Genomic DNA, 10037 nt, shown 5'->3' with positions numbered 1-10037 from the left:
ACTACAATTTCAGAAACTGGTAGGCGATAACAACCCAATGAACATAGATGTACGATGTATCAAATGTGTGAACCTTCATGTAACAATCCAGTAGCAACAAATCTTCACATTTGATTTTGAGATGCCAACTAAAATTCTAATATATATATATATATATATATATTTCATTTGTTTTATGTTACTATATTTTATTAAAATAAGACATATATGTAAGTAATAAACTAATGAAAAACCATAAGCTTATAAAATCATAAATTTTATCGATTTATAAACAAAAGTATAAAGAAACAAAATACATCAAATAAACAAAAGTCTTGTTTTGACGATCTTTGTAATTGAAAATGACGCTCATTAGTTGTTATAGACACTAGAAGAGTTAAAACAAGTTTGATCAATCTGTCTTGTTCACTAATTTACGAGTCTTGCTCAATTCTTCTTTATGTGTTTTCTCTATTTTTTTTTTCTATGTTTGTGTGGTAATGAGGTATTGGTGGACAATAGTGGTTGCAGAGGGAAATAGTAGGCTAAGATGAATGGGGGTGTTTTGGCTCTTTGGTTGGTGATGTAGTTATGGAAAGTAACGGAGGATTAATGGTGTTTTCTAATGATAGAGACAAAAGAGGGGGCTTTTTGGCTGATTGTTTTCTCTATGATTGTTATTATCCCTTCACTTGTGATTCATGTGTGCTTTCAATCCCAATTGTAATAAGGGACTAAATTAAACTAGAATTTATCTTCAATAAACTTTAAAAATCAATCCTAATTTTATGTTCAAAAGAGTTCTATCTAAATTTAAAGCTTTAAAATTATGCTTTATCTTCACTGTTTATTCGAACTCTCTTTTTCTCTTTTTTTCTTTTTTTTTTTGGAATTTTTTGAAAATAATAACAAATAATATATATTTTAAGAAATCAAAAATTACATCTACAATAAGAGGTAACAGAAAAAAATCAAGCCCTTTAGTCCATACCAAAACCATTTAGGCCTAATTAAAATCCATAACTTTTTTAATAGGCCTAAAAATGAATTATGAGTTAATAGGCCATAAATGAATTACGAAACTCGTAAGTGACTTGAAAAACCCTCGGACCAAATGGGATGTTTACACATATGATTAGTAGAATATTTTTATTTGGCTTATGACAAAACCAAACTATGGTTTCCTACAAGCTTTAGCATATATGTGGTCATTCTAGTTTTTCTACGTTACTTCAAAATTGCTTCAAACACTTTTATTATTTCTCTAATTTATTATCTTTTTTAGTGGTTTATCTCATATGTACCTTCATTTACTGGGCATAAAAGCTCTACTTTGGTGCTTCAAGCATCAAAAGATGTGCCATATAGTTTTCGCTTTTCGTTATCCTCCAACAACTAAAAAGCCTAAGTGGTGGTGGAGTTTAGCATGTCTCCCTTATTTTATGCCTTTCCATGAAACTTGGTTTTATGTAGCTATAGCATATCACTTACACCTCTTCTTGGAAGACTTTGAGTTTTTTACCTACCTATTCCTTAGAGTCATTAGGAGGTTGCCAAGCTGGTTCTTGATGGCATATTTCTTTGTTACATATCTTGGAGTGGTAAAGAGAAAGGAATGGCCTCACTTTTTTAGATTTTAGTGGTAATGGGAATGCTTTTGGAAATTGCCTTATAGGTGATAGGGATTGTGAGCCGAAAGCTGGCCCTTACAGTCTATTGGGGTAAGTTGGGTATGAACTTTTAGACAATTGTGGTATTTACCTACCTATTTATTGTTTTAGAGTGAATTCGATGTACTTTTGCTAGTGTGTATGCTAACATTCCTTTTGTTTGTGATGCTGCATAAATCTAAATTCCATACGACTAAGGTTGGAATGTAGTGAAAAAGTTTTGTATTCAATTTTTGTTGGTTCTTTTTTGTATTGGAATTATGTATTTAGATATTTAAATATTTATAATATTCAGTTTATGAATTTAATTTAATTTTTATTTTTTTTAATATTTTTATTTAATTATAGTAATAAATATTTAAAAAAATTAAAAAAATAAATTTCTTAATTTATCGACATTTATAGTGAAAAACGTTGGTAAATTACTATAATTTAGTAGTGTATCATAATTTAGCAACGTTTTTCACTACAAAATATTGCTAAATTTAATGACATTATTTGTGTAAAAAAGCTGTTATTTTTTCTAATGCAAGAACAACTAACACTCTTAATGGTGTTATTGGCAAACACCGTTAAAGTGAAAAAAAATGCCATTAAAGTGGAAAAAAAGGCCACTAAAGTGAAAAAAAGGGTCGCTAAAAATTTATTCCCTTATAAAATTTACAACGTTCCAGTAATTTAATCATTAAGAGATTCAAAATTAATTTTATGAATAAAAAATATAACAAATTGCCACTCATTTGATTGTATAAAAATCTTTTAATATGTTGGTAAGATTTTTATCAAAAAATATTTTTCAATATGTTGGTAAGGGTTTTATTCCAAAATCAATATTTTTAATTTTAATAGCGTCTAATATGTTGGTAAAGTTTTTTCTATTGTCAAAATTTTTTTCATTGTCAAAATTTTTTTCAAAATTACAAAACCTTTTAATATGTTGTATGGTTTTATTTTTAAAAATTTTAAAATTACAAAACTTTTCAATATGCTGATAAGGTTTTATTTCTAAAATTATTTTTTTGAATTTTAAAATTTTTAATATATTGGTAAAGTTTTATTTAAAAAATCAATTTATTTTTCAAAAAATCATTTTTTAAAATTTGAAACCGTTAAGTTTGTTGGTAACATCTTTTATTTTTTAATTTTTTTCTTAATTTCTTAATCTTCCAATATGTTTTTAAGGTTTTTTTATTTGTCTTTTTAAAAAAATTATTTTTTCTTAAAAGAAAATTTTTATTTTAAAATAAATAACTAAATAAATAAAAAGTACCTAAAATTCTTGGCTCAATTTGGCTTAGCACATAGTTAGACTCGACTTTTCATTTTTGTAGTAGCTTGGTGGTTTGAAATATAGCTCAACTCAATTAGGTTAGAGACTAGGGAAATGGGTTAGGTCAATCTCGGATCTTAGTAGAGTGGAAAGTGATTCTCCTATACTCTAAAACGATGTCGTTTGCCTTAAATATAAAAGTTAAAAAAATTTTATTCTTTTAGATTTCCCATCTCGTCTTTCTTTTGTTGGATTCTCTTCCCTCCCTTTAGGAACACAATAACATTGACGCCAAAACTTCAAACTCTCATTGAAAACTGGAGAATTTCAATAAAACTTTGTCAAAAAATTCAAATTATCGTCATGATCATCATTGGGAACTAAGAATCTTGTTGAAAACGTCATTGGAATATGAGATTCTTGCTGAAAACTAGGAATGTTTATTGAAAACTTCAAAATTCACTAGAATCTTCTTCGAAAATTGGGATTTTACTTTGAACAATTAAAAGCTTTTGAAAAAAATTTTCAAAAAACTAAAAATTTTCTTATTCAACTCCTTCAACCTCTTAGATCTCTTAAACAACTCTTGAAACCTAAATTAATTCCCAAAACCCAAACTACAAAAATCTAATTCTTGTTGCCTTCACTTTTTTTTCTTCTAAATTTTTTTGTAATTGCTCACTGTCATTGAATTGTTAGGTATTTATAGGAATTTAATTCTGATTTGATAATGGTTCTAACTCAATTAAATATTATTCTAAAAATTATCTTCAAAATTAATTTTAGAATTTCATTCATATCCTCACTCATTTTTTTCAAAATCAATCTCCTTAGATTTTTCATCAGCACATTATGTATCTAGCAAAGAAATTGATCTCAGTATAGAGCCTCTAAATTGAACGAATTCCAATTCTCCAAAAATTCAACCTCATCCACACCTTTTTTCAAATTTTTTCATTTTTGTTATTTTTGTTTTTAAAAGAATTAAAAAATAAAAATAAATATAAAATAAATATAATTGAAAAATAAATAAAGATATATAAGAAATAAATCATTAAATAAAAAAACTAATGAAGATAAATAATCTATAAAGATAAATAAAAAAATAATAAATTATGATAAAAATAACTAATAAAAAACTTAAAATAATAAGAAAAAATTTGAACTCTTAAGCTTAGACCTAAATCGAGTCCAAATAACATGAAAAATCAATATATCTCCAAAAATAATTTTAAAATTTTAAACTTTGAATAAAATAAGATATCTATAATTTTTTTTTAAGAAACTTAATATTGAGCCATTTTGACTATTGCCTAACCTCTAGTTACAGTAAAACCTATTAAGTCATTGTAAAAAAAAAAAAAAAATCCAGTAGTAATTGTTATGAAGAAAATAAATTATCATATGTAGCTAAAAGATAAACATAAATAGATTATATAAAAAAATAAAAGTAAACTAATAAACTAATTTTTAATAATTTTGTTATATATGCTTTTGAAAGGTTAAAAACTCAAGTGGCAAGCAAATACAAAGGGGCTGAAGAAAATTTTTAAAATAAAAAAAAAAGTTATAACAAGTGGATAAAAGAAAAAATTTAATGTCACTTTAATTCTTTAATTTGAGACTAATTTAAATTTATTTAATATATAATATATAAATACATGTGCATAAATGGGATTTTCCAAAATCTTGGGGGCCTTAGCCCCTTGTTTAACTTACGCACTGCCCTTGCAACCCGGTAACAACCGCTAACGATTTTAGGCGACGTAAAAGGCTTACGAAGGTGTAATACGATATTCTGGTTTCAAAGCAATCTTAATGCTCAATTCGAAAGCCATAAATAAATTTAAAAATGAATAATAGTAAAGAAAGAATTTTGTTCTGGGCAAAAAAACGAAAGAAATTTGTTTATGGGAGAGAGTTTACAGGTTGGGGAAGGAGAAGAAGTCTGGTGGAAAGAGGAGGTGCGTTGTGACCCATTGGGTGGGAAGATGATGATGATGATGATGATGAGGTCTTTTTGCAGTCTCAGTTGTCGCTCAAGTTGGGGATATTCCCCGAAGCAATTTTCAGCTTGATTTCGAGTTTGAGGGGAAAATTCGGCTCAAGCAGACAAGGAAAGCATAATTGGGGCGCGCTTGGCTTCAATTGGTTCTATTTTTTTTTAGTTCAAATTAATAATACATATTTAAAATTTTTTTTTTTAATTTCGTAAAAAATTTCATTTTTTTAATTTTGTTATTAATAACACGGCAATGAATTTAATAATGACATGACAATATATGATTTATCTCCATTGCCACATCATTTTTTAGATTAACAGTGTTATATTTTGGAGGTAGATTGTAAATAAAATTTTTACGGAAACCAATATGACAAAATTACATATGTTCGGGGCAAATTAATATTTAACCCACTATATTAACATAAGAAATAATTTTATTATTTTAGAGAAGTGGTTATATGAAATAATTGTGGCATGTTAACATATATTTTTTTCATTCAAATTATATTATATAATCACATTATTGAAAAACTTAATTATTTGTTATAAAATAATTAATGAATATATTGAAATAAATATTCACTATTTTAATTGTCATATGTGATATGTAATAAATAGTTAACTTTTTTAATAATATAATTATATAATATAATTTAAATGAAAGTGATATATATATTGACGTAATATATAATTTAAATGAAAGTGATATATATTGACATAATATAATTATTTTATACAATTTTTTATCATTAGTTTTTAAAAAAGAAATGATTTTATTAGGAAAAGATAACTTGGTAGAAGAAATTTCACTTGAATTTTATGGAGCATATTATTTATAATTTTTTATTACACTATTATAATTATCTAATCAAAATAAAGATTTATATTTTTTTTATTACAATGTTATAATTATCTAATCAAAATAAAGATTTATATAGAGATTTATTATTTATAAATATGAACTTAATATAATATTTTGATATACCTCGTATAATTATGAATTATGATTAGTTAGTTATACTAGGCATGCTCTCTAAATTTTAGGCCGAAACAATTTCCAATACATGAGCCAAATATTGGCAAAAGAATATATATATGAGCCAAATTAAGTAAAACAAGGTTTTTTTTTTTTTTTTTTTTTTTTTGAAAACTACACAATTGTTGCAAAGAAACTATTTTGAAGTCAAAGCTGGGGATGGATAGAGTATGTTGGGCCACTAGAGATACAAGAAAGTGAAGTCAGCCCACAGCATGTGTATGAATGGGCAACAGGCAGAACCTACTCATGACAAAAACCAAAATTAAGAAGGCAGTGTATGACTTATAATCCCAAATATCCGATTCCGGGGAGTCGTTTTCTGTGGTGTAACTGCAGTCACAAAATTTTAAACAAAATTAAGTTTATTCAATTAAAATATTTAAATAAAGTTTATTTATATGTAACATAATGTAAAATGTACAAAATTTTCTATTCACATGTGATTCTTCTTTTGCTTGACATTGTTCAAAAAGACAAAGGTAAAATTTAATCGATTGTTTAAAATACCTTATGTGATAAAAATGAGAGAAAAGACTCAAGAAAATTGAATAGGGAGTGAATAAAAGGGAACAAGACTGAAAGAAGAGGAAGGCTAACAGCTAGGGAGGAAAGTTGGGAAGAAGATAGTGGAGCTCATATGGCAACAGTGGTGGTTTTTTGGGGAAGAAAAAGAGAGCCTTTGAGAGAGGTTCATATTTTAAAAAAAAAAGAAAAAAAGAAAAAAAAGGAAATAGAGGAGATGAAGAAATTAAAGTAAAAAAAAAAAAAAAAGGTTAACCAGCAACAAAAAAATCACTAAAAAAAAATTAGAAGAGAGGGGTAAGTGTCAGCGGAAAAAAGAAAGAAAATATAACATTTAGAGATTTTTTAAAAATAATTATTATATAGTATGTTGTTTGAGTTTGATATAAAAAAAAAAGTAAAAAAAAAGAAAAAGAAAGGAATAAAAGAGGTGGGCTAATCCGATTTGATGTAGATTTTTTTTTTTTTTTTTTTTTACTTCTAGACTATTTTATCAGGACCAAAAACCCATAAAATATACTAATTGTTTTAATTCTTTTTCATTTTTATAAATTTAGTGTATTTGTTTCTCATTCTAATTATTTTGTCAAGAATGTTGCTAATTAAAATTAGTAAAATTGTTTAATTTATTATGTGAATATATAATAAAAAAGAAAAATAAATAAATATTAAACATGGTTATTTAAAAATTCCCCAATAAATAATTACAAAATTTTTTAAAATTTGTAAGTGATAATTTCCTAAATATCTTGGATGATGAATAACTAACTTTGGAAACACTATTAAAAATACTAAAAGAATCTTAAATTAAAATTCTCCTAGCAAAGCGTGAGGATATGCATCAATTTACTATAAATTAAGATTTTAAGTTTGTGATTTAAAGTTCTATTATAATTTTTAATAATATCAAAACTCAGAAAATTATAAACTATAATACCAATGCAATCATGTCAGCTTAGACCGATACACATTTTACTTCATTGTGACCAAAAATTAACCTCAATGAAGCATATAGAAGGTACCCATCTATATTATTAATAACTATGTTTCCATCTACATTAGAAAAGCATATGATCCCTATTACTTCAGATCACTTGGCGATACTTTTCCAGTTTGAGTCTGAGACACGATCTTCTGTTGGTAACAGGAAAAGGTTCAGGCTCAAGACCATGTGGATAAACCATGTGGAGAGGCAAAATCAACATCCTTCCAATGTAGTTGAGTTTAGAGGCAAAGCCAACATTAGAATAAAGAGGCAAAAAATGAATAATTTTAATTTTAATTTTTTTAAATAAAATTAAAAAATTATACTATTAAACATGAATAGACTAAAAAAATAAAAATATTATTTAAATTGCGCTCTTCGTTCTTTTATCATACTAAAATCATCAATTATTACACTAGTATTAAACTTTTATGCAATTTCTTTCTTAATGTAAGCAATCAAAGAATTTCTCAAAAAATCATCCTTCATCTTATTTTGAAGTCAAGTTTTCATAATATTCATAGTTAAAAAAGCACATTTTATAGATGCAGCTGAAATTGGAAGAGTCAATATGAGATGAATCAATAAATTCTTTGGTTGTCGACATAAGATTTATGGCAATTAATATGTCTTGAAAACAATGCAACAAAGCTTGACAAAGATTATCAATAATCTTCATAATTTCCTTCATGAAGTGTAAAATAAGAACAAATTCAAAATATCTCAATCTATTACATGTAACATGAGCATTTCCTCTCTGAGAATAATTAGGTATAGTATTTTTTATATTTTTAAGAATAATGCATATTGCACAAAACATCTTCATTAAACTGATAATTTAATTCAAATGAGAACTCCATCGAATATCAGTTGGACACTTTAAAGTGCCCAATTGATTCATACCAGTTCTAATTTCCAACTTAGCAATAGAAATTAAATGAGCAATTTTAATTGCTTGAGCTCCTTAGAATTCATCATAATGTTTGGAAGAAGCACAAACCACATTAACAATATCAATCAAGTCTTTTTAAAAAATTGATGTACTTCAAATACTTCTTTAGATGCTGTAACCAATGCTTATTAAAGTCGATAAGCAAAACAATGAACATAATAAGTATATAGACACTCCTTCAAAATCAAAGCTTGCAAGCCATTTAACTCTTCACGCATATTAGTTGCTCTATCATATCCCTGTTATTGAAGATTTTGTATATCAAAACTATGATAAGAAAGAATATTAAAAATCTCATTTTTCAAAGTCAATGCTAAGGTATCTTTAACATGAACTAGATAAATGCTAAAATATCTTTAACATGAACTAGATTAAAAAAAAAAAAGTTCTTTCACAAACCATTCTTTATAAAAAACTCTTAAAACAATTGCCATTTGCTCATTTTTTAATTTATCTCTGGCTTCATCAACAATAATGCAAAAATTTTTATCATCAATTTCTTTACGAATTGCATCATGAACTCTTTTAGCATAAATGTGCAAAATTTCTTTTTGTGTTGTTGAAAAAAAATATACGATATTTTGTGGAGTAGTTTACATAACATTTTCAACCTTTTTATTATAAGATGTCAATAGTTTTACCAATTTAAGAAAGTTTCCATGAATTTTTAACTCTAAACTTTCATCATGACCTCTAAAGGCACAACCTTGAAATGTCAAGCATTGTACAACATCTACACTATTTTCAAACATAGAGAATTAATTGTAATTTGTTGTGTTGTTTTCCTATTAAGTGATACCTCAATATGTTGAGCTTTATTCATTGAATATACACAAACTCTTTGTTCATTGTTATGTGGTGAATTCAGACCTTTTCCAATATGAGTCAAAAAAGTCCTTCATGTACCTTTTTTCAATTTTTAAAACCACTTGGCTTGTTATTAAAGAGAAAATATGACAAACAAAATGCTGCATCCTTAGAAGGTAAATATTCCAACCAAGAAAATTGTTTAAACCATGATGCTTGAAAGTGATTGGATGCTTTTTTGAACTAGAAGCAAGATATTGTAAAAAATTAGGCTAATATGATCTAGCCTTGATGTAAACTCTCCAAATTTCATCACGTAAATTAACCGGATACCCATATATTTGGTTATTCAATCCTGGATCACGTCCTAAATTAGACAAAGCAATTGTCTTTGCTTCAACTCTAGGAATTTTAGAAGCATTAGTTTCATAGTTTGGAGTAGATGATGATGGTGGTGTTTCATTTTATGAGATAGAATTAAAAAATGTAGCATTGGCTTCTAGAGTAGAAGATATAATCTCTGAGTCTATATTTTGATTATTTTCTTAAAAAAAAAAAGAATATGTTGTTCTTGACTTCATAACTATAATAATATTTATGAAATGTTGAATAAAATTACTAATTATTATATAAGTATAATAAAATAAAAATTATATATCTATTTATAAAAAAAAGTAATGTAATAAATCAATGCAAACAAATAAAAACATAAACATCATATTAAATTAAAATAATCTAATAAACCAATGTAAACAAATAAAAAACAAACAACATATTAAATTAAAATAATATAATGGATTAATGCAAA

General features: G+C 25.9%; 1 pseudogene; it reads left to right on the top strand.

Annotated features, from left to right (window-relative positions):
• Positions 1-570: 570 nt before the first annotated feature.
• Positions 571-1846, top strand: LOC111307096 (protein TIC 20-I, chloroplastic pseudogene; annotated as a pseudogene).
• The last annotated feature ends 8191 nt before the right edge of the window (positions 1847-10037 follow it).

This window comes from Durio zibethinus, chromosome 22, assembly GCF_047325235.1.
Source record: "Durio zibethinus cultivar Kanyao isolate XHJ-2024 chromosome 22, ASM4732523v1, whole genome shotgun sequence".
Taxonomy (NCBI): domain Eukaryota; kingdom Viridiplantae; phylum Streptophyta; class Magnoliopsida; order Malvales; family Malvaceae; genus Durio; species Durio zibethinus.
This window is presented reverse-complemented; position numbering and strand designations above follow the sequence as displayed.